This window comes from Pogonomyrmex barbatus, unplaced genomic scaffold (assembly GCF_055798465.1).
Source record: "Pogonomyrmex barbatus isolate J1 unplaced genomic scaffold, ASM5579846v1 scaffold3, whole genome shotgun sequence".
Classification (NCBI taxonomy): Eukaryota; Metazoa; Arthropoda; class Insecta; order Hymenoptera; family Formicidae; genus Pogonomyrmex; species Pogonomyrmex barbatus.
This window is the reverse complement of record NW_028297127.1, coordinates 20,831,370-20,848,853: the sequence shown is the minus strand read 5'-3', so window position 1 is coordinate 20,848,853 and position 17,484 is coordinate 20,831,370. Positions and strand designations below refer to the sequence as shown.

The 17,484-nt window shown below is 37.6% G+C and overlaps 2 protein-coding genes across 10 annotated transcripts in view; one reads left to right on the top strand and one right to left on the bottom strand.

The window, feature by feature from the left end:
* The window catches only part of Lapsyn (Leucine-rich repeat activity-regulated protein at synapses), an 83,628-nt gene that overhangs the window by 60,158 nt on the left and 5,986 nt on the right, over positions 1 to 17,484 (bottom strand). The window lies entirely within an intron of this gene.
* The window catches only part of LOC105424665 (17-beta-hydroxysteroid dehydrogenase 13), a 27,089-nt gene continuing 21,248 nt past the window's right edge, over positions 11,644 to 17,484 (top strand). Inside the window, exon 1 of the mRNA XM_011635009.3 lies at positions 11,644 to 11,880. The gene's annotated coding sequence lies outside the window, so the exon portion shown is untranslated. The remainder of the gene's footprint in view (positions 11,881 to 17,484) is intronic.

Sequence of the window (17,484 nt, the reverse complement as noted above, 5' to 3'; positions counted from 1 at the left end):
CACTCTTTTCTATCAAAAAACATATCAGATGAGATATTCTGAATAAAGTTCATATTTCGAAACACGAGTTAAATTTTCAAGTAATATAAACTCAAATCAACAGTAAATAAAAATAGATGGCATAAAAAGTTGGAATATAAAATGGTTTATTAGTCCTAGCGTATTTTTTATTAAATATATTTGCGACATGTTATCTGACAGTAAAATATTTTCTATTCCGTATTTCAGTTACGTTTATTAAATGCGTACAAAAAGTTTTAAAATATTGCCTTTTTTCATTTTAGCTTATATAATAATCTTTAATATTATTCTGTAATATATAATCTTTAATATTTATTCCGTAATATGCTCAATTTCTAATTTAAATTTTTAATTATACATAAGTATATTTTATCTATATAAGTATATAATGCAATGTTTACAGATCCGTTACATTATATTATATTAAAGCAAAAGATAATTTAGCGCTCATCGATACGCAGCGCAGCAGCGTTACAGAGTTGTAACGTTGCTCTGTAAAATATAAATCACGAATCAAATTATACCAACGCTCGGAATAATTAATAATTAAATATTTTAAAAAGTAACCACTGCGTGTATTTTCGTCTTTTTCAAACACACGTTTGCTAAAATAATTATGTTTAAAGAGGTAATATATGAAAAATCGACCGCTTACCTCTCGATGTTGTCGCTCGATGCCACCCAGGCCTTCCCCCCCTCCTTCCCCCCCCCCCCCCCTCAAGCTTCTTCACTCACGCACTCACGCGTTCACTTGTGTAAAAACATGGTTAATCACTGGTCCATGCAACACTTTGCACGGCACTCTTGTACGCGTAATACAGGAAATATTATGAATAAACAAGCCACGATGCGCCACGACTTCACTTGAAACGTTCGCTCGGCGATTCATGTTTTTCACACGATCTCAATTCGGAGACACAACAGAATATACTTTCACGTTACACATTACAATACGTTTACAAATCTCGTTTCTCGTTACGAATTATAAAGATATTTAATTGGACTAATAATCACTCTTGTTGTCTTCGCGTGAGAGGAGACTGATTATGTTTTTTCTCTTTGTCACGACCGCATCTCTCGAGGGGGTAATATGCATCGACACTCTTGCCACCGGTAGTCTTGATATAGAACAATGATCCCTTGTAAACAATAGAGCGTTGTACGTCTTAAGAAATAAACAGCAAGATCGCGTGTCAGTTACTATTCCGAAATATTTTACACCTTATCAAATTTTCTGTTTCTTAATTCAATCACTGGTGAATGATGAATCACAAAGGTTTTTTTTTTTTTTTTTATAAAAATTATTTAATTCCACTGCTCGTCTATTATTGTTATCATTATTCGCTTTTCTCGAGATTAGATAAATGATATAAAAATCAGTGAAGAGATCAGAGCGTGACGCGAAAGCGAGGCACATTCCGATCTGAAACATTGTTAAGGATAATGTCTTGTGAATATCACAAAAGAATAATTTATGCCTTGCTTCTACGGGAGCTTTGAAAATTTCTGTACTACTTTATGCTGAAAGTATGCTCAAAATGGAGTCTAAATGCATACAAGTGATGAAACAAATTTTGTTATTCTTAAATATAAAAATATCGCGCAACGATACGTACCGCGCTTATATACTCTCATCAGTCCTCTCGTGTCTATTTTTATTTTTCAATTCGAGAGTTTAACATTTAGTTTAACTTCATTTATAATTATTATCGCTTCACTTATCACTTTATAGTTTTATGTACATGTCGTAGTACCATGGTTTAGATTCGCATCAAGTAATCGCACGAAATATCAGGATGGAAACCGCGACACGCTTGTAGGTTCGTTTCGCGTGATGAATTATATGGATTTATTAATTTAACGATCTAATAAACACCACAGAAACATGTGAAAAAACGATCGTGCCATGAAACAACTCCTTTCGAGGGGTAATGACGCATGCAAGGGCAGCTCGCGCCACGACCTACCCGCTCGTCAAAGCACGAATGATAATAAGACCTGTGGCCTTTTGTTGTACATACTACGCCGATGTGTATTCAAAAAATAAACGAAGAAAACGCGGAACGCTGTTGTGTGTCACGGCCACGAAATACTTAAAATGAAACTTTAAATGTACGTGATACGTATACACGAATATTCTATCCCTTGTATTTCTATTATTTCTGGCTAATAACTCGATATCGCTTTGCGAATTCATTAAGGCCATTGTACGTAAGAAAAAAATTGTAATCGTAATCGTAAGATAATCGCAAAGCAAATTGACCAATCACAATCGATTATTTCTGGGCCATCAGGAAAATTGGCAAACTCTGATTGATCAATTTATTTGTGATCTTACAATTACATTATGTGATTAAAATTTTTTCACGTGCAATGACCCTTGGAGTCAAAAATAATGACTAATCCTGCGGGATTGAGAAGAAATTTTCAGAACGAAAATTCTGTTAGTTAAATTTTAATTGATAAAAAACTTTGTTGCAAATTTGATGTAAATATTTACAAACAGTGCAATAGTGTTTTTTCGCTTTTAATTGCTCTGTTTAAAAAGCATTACTAAACCCATTATCTAAAGAAAACTTGATTTTCTTTTTCGTGGCTAAAGGTACGGAGTTAAAAACATGTAATAATTACTCCAGAATTATCTGAAGAAAATAATGATGTTTTCCTGTTTATGTACCTTGCTAGATTTAACTAATTAATTTCGAGTAAACAATTTGAGTCAGGAATTTCTTAATTTTCTTAACTTTGCAATTTTTTGTCAAAAATTTGGAAAAATAAGAAAAATTTAGAAAATTAAGAAATGATAGATATTTCTGCTGTGGGAGATCCAATTTAATAAAAAAAAAAAAACTTATAAAAATGAAATCCAAATTAGATTGTAAGCGAGTGTAATTAAATTTCTCCGGGGGTTATTACAACTTTCAGTGACGCCGGTACTTACGGGTTAAATCTCGATATTGTGTCTTTAACTTTCTAGACAGTTCTGCAAGATTTTTCACGACTAGACTATAACTCTGACCATCTTTCGAATCGAATACGAAGGTGCGTGACTTGAAAGTTATGCATACAGCCAGGGAACCAGGTGGAGACTGGATCCAGATGGTCGGATACCTTGAAAGTGTCCGCGGAAATTCTAACACGTTTGTAAATGCACATGCACACATGCACACATGCACATATATACATACATACATACATACATACATACATACATACATACATACGTGTTCCGCTATACTCGAGCGATCTGAAACTCGAAAGTTGGACCGTCGAACGCGAACTGCTTGCGTGGCTCGCGCGTTCCTTTCCTACGAAATTGCGTCGCGTGAAGCCGCGTATCCGTAAAGTGCAACGTTTATAGCTTCAGGATGCTCATAAAAAACAGAGTGACTGAATGGCAAAGGTAACACGAGAGATATCGATTGCTGGCGTAGCTCTTGTTTCGCTTCCACCTGGCTTTCGCAACGCGCACGTCACACCTCGTTGAACTTATCCGGAGATATTTAACTGCCTCTCTCTCTCTCCCCCCCCCCCTCTCTCTCTCTCTCTCTCTGTACACATTCGACAGATTTTTCAGAAAACTGATCTAAGCGTCACCAAAACGTGATTGTCAATTTGATCAAATGTTGGTATTTATTTTTTTCTATTTTCGATGATAAAATAAAATAAACGCCTCCTCTCGCCTGGGGATATACTTGTATTTATTTTTTATTGTATTTCTACGCTCCAATAAATATTTCACCCGTATCCCGCCTGTGATTTATTTTTTCTAGAAAATTGAAAAAAAAAGGGGGAGAGGATGATCGAAAAGTAGTTTCGCAAGAAATTTTTAAGAAAGATTAAACGAGGGACACGTGAGTGCGTTAACGGAAGGAAAGATCGTGCGTTTCTTTATCCATCGAGAAATATTAACTTCTGGAGGAAAACGACGACGACGACGACACTTCTTCTTTTCTCGCGAGAAAACTCCGCGTGACGGAAAGATATATTGTGTCATCGACTGTGCGGAAAATACGTGCACATAGAAACCCGAGCCGTTCGCGACACGGCTGAAGAATCATTTCGCTGTTGCGCCTTTCTTAGTCACGGCGTAAGAAAAAAAATCCCATACGGTTTAAAGCCGTTATCATATTTTGCCAGGCGGCTTTCTTTCTCATCGCGCCCCTTCACGCGCGATCGGCTCGATGCACATCCCCCTCCGCCCGCCTCCCCTTCCCCCTCTCCGACCCATCTTTCCACGGTTATTACGGAGTAATATCGCGCCATAGATAATCGAAATTCGTGCAAAATCATAGATCCCGAAATCCTTTCCTCGCGCGAGCGCCGTCAGCGAAAAAATATTAGATATCGCGCGCCGCGTGCATATTCCGCGCGCGTATCGTAGATCGTGCCCGGCCCTTTTTCCTCTGTTTCGAATATAAATTCCGTAAGTGGCAGTGGAATATCGAGGAGGGAAAACGGAAATTTTACGTTACGTTACACGCGCACATGTCCGTATGTCGTAAGCGCAGCGGGCGAGGAGCCTGTTAATTAATTTCAAAATATAAAAGTCACGCGTTTCCAATGCGTTTTTGTCCACGAAATACTTTGCGATATCTACATATATCGTATGTTAATCTCCTTAATTTTAAACTGAGATGAGCGATTTGACAAGGAGAAATTTCATTTGCAGATTTGCAGCTCAAAGTTTGCTCTTCTAATAAGTTTACCCCCGAGAAATGACCGCTCGTCAATGTAATACCATTAATATCCCACTACATTTCGTGATCAACTTAAAACACAAGTAAATTTTGGTTTTATAGAAGACTTTATCTTATTCTCGAGAATAACTCGAGGCAATGACTCTCCCTTCAATCCGTTCTTGGTGAAGATAATTAAAAAATAATATTATCTCGATCTTTATTAATCGTAATGTAATCATATAGCAGCTCCTCGCTAGACTACAGAAGTTCCGTTAAAATCGCAAGTTAAATAAAGATTTATTTAATTTATTCGGCATGAACTTTATGAAAGCGTTGGTAATTTTAATATCTTCGAATCGCTCTTATTGAACATCCGTCGTTTCATGTGTCATATATCATTCATGGAATTATTAGCTGTGTAAAAAAAAGGGGGGAGGGATCATAAGGTTTTACTCTGAAAGCTGCACTGGACAGATTAAAATGGACTATCCCGTATCGTGCAAAAAATTGCAATCTTTTTTTTCCATATTCCAGCATTTCGATCGCTGCGAGGGAGCTGCATGCGACTACAATTAAGTGTGCATCGGGGAGATATTCAAAAAAGTATAAACTTCGCACGAATACGCCTGCTGGATGACGCGATAGATCGTTTTACCGGTTGAATATCACAAATTTCGTTTAGAGACAGCAATCAATGCACTTCTCCGGACGGTCACTGCAAAACTGAAATTGCGCTGCAATAATCAACGCGCGATCAAAACGCGTTGAAAAAAAGTTCAGCACGCGTACACTTTGAGCGTATTTAAAATTATGTAAAAACAGAAATTTTTAATAATAATTACATGTAATCCGTACAATACTTGTGTAATGAATATAACTACAAAGCTGGCAGAAAGCAATTTTTTTTAATTATTCATCTAAATTTACAATAAATCAGCTCCAAAGGCTAATAGCGAGATAATACAACTGTCAAAAATAATTCTCGTTTTTAATATGATCAAAAATTATATATTTTTTCAAAGAAAAAAAACCATATTTAAATTATATATAATCCCTTTTTGTAAAAATATTTTCAGAAAGCTTCAATATTTTATGTGTTTAAATAAAATCTTATTCATTCTATCATCATTCAAATTTTGCATTGGCACAACTGTTCGAGGCAATTATCTCTCATATTTGCCATACGTATTTTTATTTAAATCGCCGCCTGTTAGCATCTTCGCTTTATTGATGATTTATCTCCAGGTATTAAGAATTTGCAAAGCTTGTAAATTGAATGTAATTCTAATGTTATTTGTGCCAAGGCCGACAGTATGCAACATCAGACAGAGCCGATCTTACGTGGGCGTGCCACTGGCACTAGGAACTGTTAATTAGAAATTCCTAATCTAATCTAGTTTCGGTCACTAGAGAGAGAGAGAGAGACGGGGCAGGTAAAAATCCGTCGTTATCAGACCGGTGTTATCAGCGAAAGACCGAGCACGGACCCGAGCGGTCAGAAAAGAAAGAGGGAAAAAAAACTAATTTCTATTCCGCTATCCCGTATTAATTAGTCCCTCCTTTGTGATAACCTGTTAAATGGCGGTTTTACCTGCAAGCGCGGCGACGGCGGCGGCGCTCGACCGGGTCAAGGAGGAAGGCATTAAACTGAAGAACGCTCGCGAGCTAATTTGGGGCAGAGCGGAAAAACGAAATCACGTTCTCGCGTTTGCACCGGAACCAACTGCGGAAACGGTCGTCGTCTGTACCTGAAATTTTTTTAATTAGATCCATATCTGCATTAAGCGACCTTAAATTGCTCGTTAACGCCCCGACGGTGCCCCGCCCTGCCGCGGGAGAGAAAGAAAAAGAAAAAAAAAAAAAAAAAAAAGAAAAGGCGGTTAATTAATTGGAAAGGTTGTGTGTCAGAGCCGGAGACCGAGATTCTTGCCCAAATAATAATTAGGTCGGTATTTAGAGGCGCGTTTAACAGGTGCTATCTGTTGCATTATGCGGTCGTTATTTCGAGGCGAAGCGGATCACGCGGTTACATTGTTATGCATCGGAAAGCTGCAGCAGGCAGGCAGGCAGGCGGCGGCGGCGGCGGCGGCGGCGGCAACGACGGCAACGGTGCACAGCAACGAAGCGAATCGCTTTCCCCGGGAATAAATTCACGCAGCTATAGTTCAGTGTTGTTATTGTTGTGTCTAGATGCAAATATCTAAATACAGTTCCCGTTTATCTTCTCATAAACTTAGAAACCTGAATATTTCCGGCAGCATTATATATCTGTGTTGGTATACAAATGCGTTTGCATTTTACGTACACATCACGTTATCATGGCTCTGAAAATTACATCTCCGTAAGCTGTAAAGTTCGTAAACAATTTAACTATTTTCCTGGATATTAAAGGAAAATAGCGGACAAAAAAGTGTCAGAATCTCCAAACACACACACACGCGCGCGCGCGCGCGCGCGCGCGCGCACACACACACACATTAAAAACAAAGGGTTTAAAAAATAATTTCAAACAGAGCTCTTTACAATTCTAATGGAAAATATAATGCATGTAACATTTTATTAATTTTTTATTGATTTCCTACGGTATACATTTTTTTATGAAGTGTAAATGTCATCGATATTTTTTCAAATAACATTATATTTTTTTATATTTTTTTATATACAACCGTATTACTCTTGTCAATTTGGATATAAAAGGTATTAAGCTAAAATCACAATATTAATATTATAGAGATATAAAATTAAAATATCTAATTTTAACATAAACCACGAATTTTATTAATTTTCTTTTTTATTAATTCTTTATTTAATAACTTTATATAGAGAACAAACGGGAGAAAGGTCGATTAACGTAAAGAAAATATATAACGTACAAACGAAAAGCAGCGCAATTAAGGCAGATTGCAGGCAGACGACTCTTCGTTTAAACGCGATAATAAAGCGATGAATCTCGTTTCAATTATCGCGAGAGACTTATAAATCAACGATGCGATGCGAAAGCCTTCAAATCGCCGGAGTGAGCCGGCGAAACCGGCGGTGATAAAGAACGAAGTGCATCGCATGGCATGCAATCGCCAATGAATGCACTTCAATCGCACTCGCCCTCCAGACAATGCGCACGGTTCCAGGTAACTGCACGTTAACCTCCGCTTTCTTGGACCCGACAGGACCATTTTCTGCAAAAATGCAGCCGGCCGCTGCCTCGTCGACGTAACATGTCCCGAACCCCGTCCGAGGGAAAACTATATAATGATCATCCCCGACGCGCAAGTGGGGAACGTTAGCGAGCGTTGTGGCGAGAGGTCCGCGTGTTGTTTCCGGTATTAACGCTCATTAACACCACCGTGTAGTTTTAATGGGCTCCCATCGGTTTGTAATATCGATTTTCGAGCTTTTCGTGTCACCCCGCCAGGAATAACAACGAACGGATGTGTATCGAAAAGTCGCTCGCAAAACAGAGATAGAGCTTATTCATAACATTGCATTATGTTATTAAAAAAAATTTATCCTCACGCGCGTTTTATATCATATCACTTTCGTGTCGTTAATTAATTAATTTTCAAGGACGTTTTCCCGTACATATCCTGAAATTAATAATAATTTTAATTTAATTAATTATCATTATTTTACTTAATTTCACTTAATTATTACTTTTCCTATATATTTCTTTTTTAATTAATTTAACTTTCCTGAGTAATCTGTACTTCCCCCCCCCCCCTTTTGAGGTGTTTTTCTTTTAGGCGAACGTTATTTCCTTTTATTATTGGCCGCTCGAAAAGTTCGTAATCAGAATTATGACTGTGGATTTGATCGACGATTCAATCAAGATCGAGATTTGAACTTACGGCGGAACTTACTTATGCGTGCATTGGAATTTTGTAGAGCTCCCGCTAAAATGCGGTCCGTGAATGGCGGATCGTATCTAGAGCTACTCTGAGCTACGCGCGGCTTAATTCAAATGTGCGCATTCGAGAGTATTAAATTTACGGCTTTTCCAAAATCCGCTCGTAACCCCTCATTACAGCCTCTCTTCCGTTTTAATGGCAGTCCTGCTTATAATGGAGATAAACGCTTTTATTGCTCGAGTGGATGCCACCGCTGACGAAATTAATTTTATACTTGTCCATCAATGCCGACAGAGATCCTCTAATCATCCGCGAGAAGCGATATAGATAACAAAACTGTGCAAATTGCTGCGTAAGATTCACCGAGTAATTTCGTAATATCGTAATACACCTCCGCTCTTCATTTTTCAGTTAAAAAAAAAAAAAAAAAAAAAAAGAAAGAAAAAAAAACAGTATGAAACAATCGCCTATATAATTACTGTATAATAAACAAACTAAACTTGATACTATTCTTCGGAGTCGTGGGAAAAAAAGGCCAATTAGTTGCGAGAACAAAGTTCTCGCGAATTTTTCGAACGAAACTTTGTAAGACGAGGCGTTCGTTTTACAGACACGCCCGTGGCATTCGTTGCAAAACGAAATAAATTTCGCGCTAATTTACACGCGATAATTAGCGACGCGAAAATTCGAAAACAGGATGATGCGGTCGTAATTAAACAGCAGCATAAAAGGCTGCACGCCGTATTATACTTCATCATCACTCGCAAAATCCGTTTAATGTTAATTTCAAATTAACGTAATACCGATGTTTATTCTTCACGAAATTCTATAGTGACAGTGTGAAATACACGGATCTCATTTTAATAGATTTCGCGGTTAACAAATTTCGCGGAATCGCAACGTCCTACCCCGAATTGCAAGATAAAATAGAGATTATATCCATTCCAAGTGCATACAAGTCCGCATTTATGTCCAGCATTTTATGCTAAGTATTATTTAGCCCAATGTAAAGCGTATTTCCAATATTATCGCGGAGATTAATATTACACACCTCACAAATTCCGCTAAATGTAAAATTTCAATATACTGAAACATAAATAATTACGACTCTTACGCGCAAATGTCCTCTAGTCTAGTCTTTGAGATAATTTTTTTTTTTTTACTCATCTGCATACGTAGATTTTTTCTTCTAAAAATACATAATGAATTAAAGGAAGAAAAATACATTCAAGTGTATCGTATATTACTATTGAAAATATCAATCGCAATTGTCAATTATGTTTCAATAGAAATTATATAATTTGAAATAAAATATGATTTGATATAAAATTTGATATAAAATTGCTATTGAAATTCTATTTTTTCAAACAACTGCAAAAATAATTTACAAAGCTAATTCAATCACAAAATAAAAAAATAGCCAACGCAAAAATATAATAACTTTAATCTAACGCGGGTTTTTTCTTTATGCAACTTTATACATACATGTAAATTAATGGATTTTCTTTGTACAACTTAATATAAATTAATGAACTTCTTACGTAGCTTTTGTCTTTTTAATATATGCGCAGCGTTAAACATTGAATAAAATTTCGATTATAATTCCGTAGTAAGTTGTAGTACCTTCGTTTAACACCTTCATTTTAAAAATCGAATTAACTGTAAGTTTCAAATAGAACATTTGGGACAGAATAAAATTGGAGAGAAAAAACAAATTTGTTTGGACGTTTAGCAGTGAAATTGCACTATGTATGTGCCTTTTTTACAATGGAAGGCTTGCTTACAATGGAACGGCATTGCTTACAATGGAGATGTCACATCGATACGGAATTATCGATACAAATGAACGCGAGAACATACGAGCGATTCTGTCAACAAAGCCTCGAAGGTTCTTGAAAGCTTGCTCGTAACTCCTGTAACTCTCAATCTCGTCCCACTTCTTGTAACGATGTCAATGAAACAAGTTACTATATATATATATATATATATATATATATATATATATATATATATCGCTATACAGCTAACTTATCAAGAGAATTTAATTTTAATTAAAATACTAAAGCAATATCTATTTAATTTCGCGGATAAACGTCACATTTCGCGCGTGACGATATTTTTCTTTGGTAAAATTCGAACTTGATTATGAAAGAGAGATATATCTGTAAGAGATTGCCCGAGATAATAATACGTCTCTTCCATTCTTTTCCTCCTCTTTTTTTTCGTGAAACGGGGAATATGATCACAGAAATATTTATCGACGAGAACACCGAAATTAGAACTTCTATCACTTCTATCACTTATTCAATATATATATCAATTTGTTTTAACAGACGTATCTTTTCCGCTCGAGTACGCATAATCTCATTATCAACAAATCAAATCTAAGACGCTTATAAATAACAAGAAAGACGAGAGATAGTATCTTGATTATAAAGTCATTAAAAAAAAAAAAAAAAAAAAACTCTTATCCATTTTTACCAAATATTTATCATTAAATATTTTTATCAGAAGGAAAAAGGGAGAATAGTTTTTTCATTCTTATATTTTCCGTAATTTTCCTGTTACGTAGGAAGCGACAGAGATAAGCTATCGGAGATCAGGCGACTGATTGTAGAAGCCATCCATAATTCCGCCGCGCGAGTGATTCGCCGCCGTTATAAGGAAAATACCCCTCGTACGTGTTTTTCGCAGCATCCAGCTGCTGCTTTCGCGGCGAATAGGCAACGGCAAGTTGCGAAAGAATCGCGCGCGCGCGCGCTCGCTCTCTCTCTCTCTCTCTCTCTCTCTCTCTCTCTCTCTCTCTCTCTCTTTCGTATCGAACTCTCGTCGCTGGTAAACGCGCAGCGAGCGATACTTTCGTGATACGCAATTACCGAAGCTGGCCTTTCCCGCGTGGCGCGGCATAACAATCAACGTTCCCGAAGAGAGTTACCTTTATCTCCGAGACGCGGCGCATTAGCGTTATCGATTCTCCCCTCACTCCTCCCCCGCCGTCCCAACGAGATCGCGTTTTAGCCGCGCGTAAATGCGACGGTCTCCGATAAAGCGCGAGCGAAGACGCAACATATGCGGCGACGAGGACCTGTAAACGCGAGTATGTAATATTGATGAATCGGGTTCCGTGGTTGCCACCGATGCGCTGCAGCTTACGCCAATATTATTCGTTGAGTAGTGCCTTTGATCACAAGGCCGCACGTCTAGAACGTGCACCGAAGAGCAAATAGGAGAACGATGGACAGAGAAACCGAAGCGCCCGACGATCGCAGCACGCCGCTCGGTATATACGAGACGACGATGTCCTTCATACGGGGCCACCACACACGGCTTTGGTAAGAAGTTTTTTAATATTCTCTCCCGGCTTGTGTTCTCGTCGGTAAATATTTTTGTGATCAACATACTCCCCGTTTCACGAAAAAAAAAAGAGGGGAGGCGGGAGAAAATGGAAGAGACGTATTATTATCTCGAGCAATCTCTTACAGATATATCTCTTTCATAATCAAGAATTTTCGAATTTTACCAAAGGAAAATATCGTCACGCGCGAAATGTGATGTTTATCCGCGAAATTAAATTCGCGTATCTCGAAGGGCGCTCCTTCTTGAAAGAGAAGACCGCGCGCGCGTAGCGCGCAGTAATTTTTGCTCGTTTGAAAGCGTCGTGGAATGTTGAAAAAAAAAGGGGGGGCGGAAGCGCAAAACGAGAAAAATGCATTTTATACCGATGCAAAGTGTACAAATTGTTATTCGTTGATTGCAAACGAATTAATTAAATTCTTCGCTCATAACATAATGCAAAATTAAATTCATAGGATGCTTCGATTCAACTGCGTTCAACCGGTATTTTTTTTTTTTTTTGTAGAAAAATGTAAAGGTACGTTGTAATAATCGTCGATTAGGTAAAAATTATGGCAAGCAATGCTGCGCTGCAACGTTTTTATTAATAACGATCAACGTAGTGTGATGATTCGGATATTTCTAGTTTTTATTTGCGCTTTACCAATTTTCCGTCGCATAGTTTAAATGTCAGGAAGCAGCAAAAGGAGAAACAACAAAAGAAAGAGATCGGGACACGGATAAATTTGTTAAAGGAGTATTCCGAGCGAAGCTCGTAACAACATTAAACGTTCGTGAGCATTGTCGCACGTAAAGATGCAGAAGAACGACGCCTTTAGTGTTTCACGTCAATTGACATTCTGAATGCAAGAACTGGGCAATTTTAGTTCCAAGGCGCATTAGAGAAAAGCAGAAGTACTCGATCTCTTGAAATTTTACTTGTCACTTTTTATTTAATTTTCGCTTGATGAGAACAAAGTTATTTTCAAAACGAAACAAGATATATATTTTTCTTTCTCTTAGCTTATATGTTGATATATCTTTAAAAAGATGAGGAAATATGTAAAAATTTAATTTTTAATTAAAGAGAGATATGCCTAACGAGCAAAATTTCTCAGATATGAATAAATTCTCAAAATTCAAATGTGCTATAATAAATTTCAAAGTAAGAAGAAAATGCCATATTATTATAATTGCGATCAAATGTCAAATTAACAACAATCGAGTCTTCCATCATTTCCCATCGCGACATGTGAACATATATGTTCCTCCATTCAAAAAGCGTATCAAGCGTTTGTGAAAACGCGCGATGACCAGAATGCGACCGACTCCCTCCTGTCACAGTGAAAACTAAATATAAATCCGTTCCGCTTTTGTTCGCCGTGTGTGTTATCTGGATACTGAATCTTGCATCAATCGATAGACCATTATTCAACCGAATACCGAATAACTCATTTATTGAAAAAAAAACCAAAAAAAAAAAAAAGCGAGCTCGCGCGCGTGATCCCTTCGTTCGGGGTCCTCGATCGCTTTATCGATTTTTCCGACAATCGGAACGCGACCCGATGAAAGAAAATAATCCAAAGACCGATAGTATCAGATACGGGCGATATCGCTCGGCTCGTGTCAAGCGCGTAAACGGCATTAAGTGACGTGTTTTCCACTGATTACGATATGTACGTGGTATTTGGGCACCGCGTTGTAAATGGGCGGCCATCGCGATTGGCAATTTACGTTTAGTAAAGGGAAGAGAAGGAAGGGAGAAAGGAAAAAAAAAAAAAGGAGCTCGACCGGCTCGGGAGCACGTTGTCGTCATCATCGCTGCCGCGGATCACTAACGCGAACGCGAGCCCGCATGCAAATTGGGGCTTAATTTGTTCGTTAGCGGCGCTTAGCCCACCGAAGAAAAGTTTAAATTAAACTAGCGGAAATTCCACGGCCAACTGCGCGGGCGATCTACAAACCTACCGTGCGAGCCTTCAAAAATCTGGAGCGCGTATTCCGTAAAGCATATTACACTCGACTCGGAACGATGAAAATCTTCTCGTCATAACCTACATTCGCGGAACGAATCCGTTCCGAGTAGATACCTATAATGAAGAAAGATAGCCGACATGAGCGGTGTGCGCTGTCGAAATATCGCTCATATCAAAATAAACGCAATCGAAACAGGCGTTTTCTGATCTAAGTATTTTGACGGATTTTAGCTTGCTCTTACACATCGTACGTGTGTGTGTGGGGGGGGGGGGGAGGGTGTGTTATGCGCAGCACCCCTTTTTATTTTTACGATGTCGATTTTTTTTATCGGCGCGATAGTATTTGTATCGCGTCTCACGCACGGACGGCAGTTTATTTTTCCGCTCCAAGCAAAATGTGAATTATTAATATTACCGGCATTATAGAAAGGTACAGCCGGGTATTATATCTGCCTTTATTCATCATCGTTTATCTGTACGCTGAATTAAAAATCAACTCTCGATCTCGTTCACCCAGTTTCTATCTCTGCCTGATAACGGAGAAGCGTAACTACTCTTGGAGTACTCGCAAATTTTTTATAGCCGCACCTAGGTTTTTCCTTCCCGATCACGCAACGAGGAGACACCTTCTTAAGCGTGGAAGTGGATGGTGATATATTCGCGCCGGAGTCCTAGGAATGTTTTGTAGGTTGAAAAATAATTAAACGCCGAAGGAAATTTTCACGGGGCGAAGGGGAGAGGGAGGGGGGAGGGGGGGAAGGGGGGCTGGGGACGGCATTTCCGCGCGGCGTATAACAGTCTCTCGGCGCGAAATGAGAAAATGCTGAGTGTTCCCCCCCCTCCCCCTCCCCCCCGGTGGGAGCCCCGGTGGTGCATTAAGATACACCTCGTATAACGTCCAAACGTCCTAACGTTTCTCTCTCCACGTAGCGCCCGCAAAGCGCCGCTCTCTCCGTAACGTACGGTCAAAGAAAGCCTTCGATACGAGAAACGATCGCGTTGCACAATACGGCGAAAGCAATTATTTCCACCGCGCTCGCTCGTGAACGGAAAAGCAAGCAACGCCCGCGCCAAACGAGAGTAGCAAGCGAGATGACGCGACGACCGTGACGCGATTTCGTTCGCGCACATTGCCACGTTACCTTTGTGCATACAGCCCGAATTTCGAGGGGCGAGCGTAATTCACGCGCTTTTAACCGTTTGGCATATGTCGCTGTACGTTACGTTATGAATACACATGGGCGTCGCTTTGTAGACAGAACGGCATGCGAAATTGTCGCGAACGATTAATTGCAACGCTCGAAACACTTCGTTTTTTTTTTTTTTTTTTTTTTTTATAGATTAATAATAAGTTAATCGGGCATTGGTCATTGATCATTTGGAAGAACTTTTTTTTTTTAAGATTAATACTAAATTAATTAAGATATTGGCCGATCGTCTGGAGGCGGAATTCTTTCCAAAAATGCAACGCTGCGATGTGATCGTAAAAAAAATTAACTTAATATTTATAAATTTTGAATGTAAATAAAATGAAAATAATTAAAAGACTATTGTTACTCATTGCGCAAAAATCCTCTCATGTTTTTGTGTCGCGTGGCAGTTTGAAGTTAATTTAATTTTTCTGTGATATTATTGTCGCAATATAGATATATTTATATTTCTTAACGTAATAACGTGAAATTGTCGACAATGAAATCTCATCTTTTCAATGTTGTTAATACAATTAGCCTTAAACGTTCCAATCTCCAATTAGTGACGAAATTGCTATTAAAGGTTTTTCAATTTTCTCTTTTGTATCATTTAATTTCTTCATATTTATGTTCAATACTCCACTACGGTTCATATTACACACAAATTCTCTTTTCGTGTAATCTTTCCTTTATCAAAGAAAATATTATATATTCCTATCAACGTAACAATTTAGGCGATTTGAATAAGATCGTTAACCAGTTCAGTTCTTTAACAAAAAAAAAAAAAGAAAAGAAAAGAAAAAAAATAGCACGAAATTTTCATGGAATACTAATTTCATCATAATAACTTGTCATTTCCACATTTATTATGTAAAATATGTATTTCATAGTATAAACCGTTTCATTCAGAACCATTATCCTACTATCAGTATTGAATTACCATATTCAATAACAGGTTCACTACAGAGCCGACGGATTACGTCGGACGTTTCTAAGCCATATCAGTTTGAATTTGCAAGTGAAAAATTTTCACAATTGAGGATCCCGCGATTGTAGAATTTGCGAATTGCGAACGTGAATTATCACATTCTTCTTCGGAGAGATTGAATAGCGGAATAATAATATACATAAAAATAGGCGCAAAAAGGAGATCGAGAAAGGGAGTCATTAAGCCTCCATTAAATATTAAATATTAAAATCCATAACGAAACATATCGATTCTCGTAATGTTTTATAATCGCACCTCCACAGAAACTAGGTAATGCGCAAGAATCGTCGCGTTTAACCGTGACGCAACCAAATGTCGTTTAATTATCATTCATTACCTGCATTATCTCTCAATTACACGAACGCGGACATAGAAATCATTCCCAGCAGTGCGAGCGATGTGAAAAGACAATAAAAAATCATGTGAAAATTTATATACGCATAAGTATGTATATGTATATATATATATATATATATATATATATATATATATTTTTTTTTAATTACATGCATACGTATGTTTTTGCAAGAAATGCTTGAAAAACATAGCTGCGAGCGAGCGAAAAGGAATTGTCGCGAAATAACCGTGAACATACACGGCCCGTTTAACGTACGCGATTTTATAGCTGCCTCGCCTCGGATCGTAGCTTTTTCAATTTTCTCCACGGCAAACAACTGAAATAACCAATTTTGCGACACCAGTCCATCACAATCTTTTAACTATTTTCCGAAAACAGTGGCAGAATAAAGGTATACCGATATATATATATATATATATATATATATATATATATATATCGGTGTACAGGTAGGATTTTGAATTATATAATAATTAAATGGAAATGATTACATAAAAACAGATCCCCTGCGCTAAATTATTATTCTTTTTTAAATAGTTGGGATTTAAATATAAAAGCAAAAAAATTAATAATAGGAATTATACACACGCGCACGTACATATAAAATATTTGAGTAAGAGCCGAGAGAGAGAATATCCAGATTCGCTGTTATTCATCGAGATTTAATAAGGATTTCGCGCGATAATTACTTGCTCGCGTCGTATTGATGTGCAAATTCTATTTCTTTTATTCCTGTGATTATTCGATATATATGTATGCGCAAATTGGCTACGATTGAAATGCAATGAATGCACGTGCATGCGCAGAGAAATGTGAAAATTATAAGATTGAAAATCTCGCACCTTTCGGCACCGCGACAGTTACGCTTCGTGATGTCGACATTCATCAATATATAATAATTTTCTTTGTAATTACTTTGTAATATTTTACGTGTTTTCAAAGGCATCACTCTCTCATAAATATAACGCTGTTTTTAAAAAAATGAATGAGAAATAACTGGAGGAAATAGAATTTTCATACCTTTGAATATGAAATCATGAATTCTTTCACGATAATGACGTTTCAACTGTTTTACATTTCGAACTGGGAAT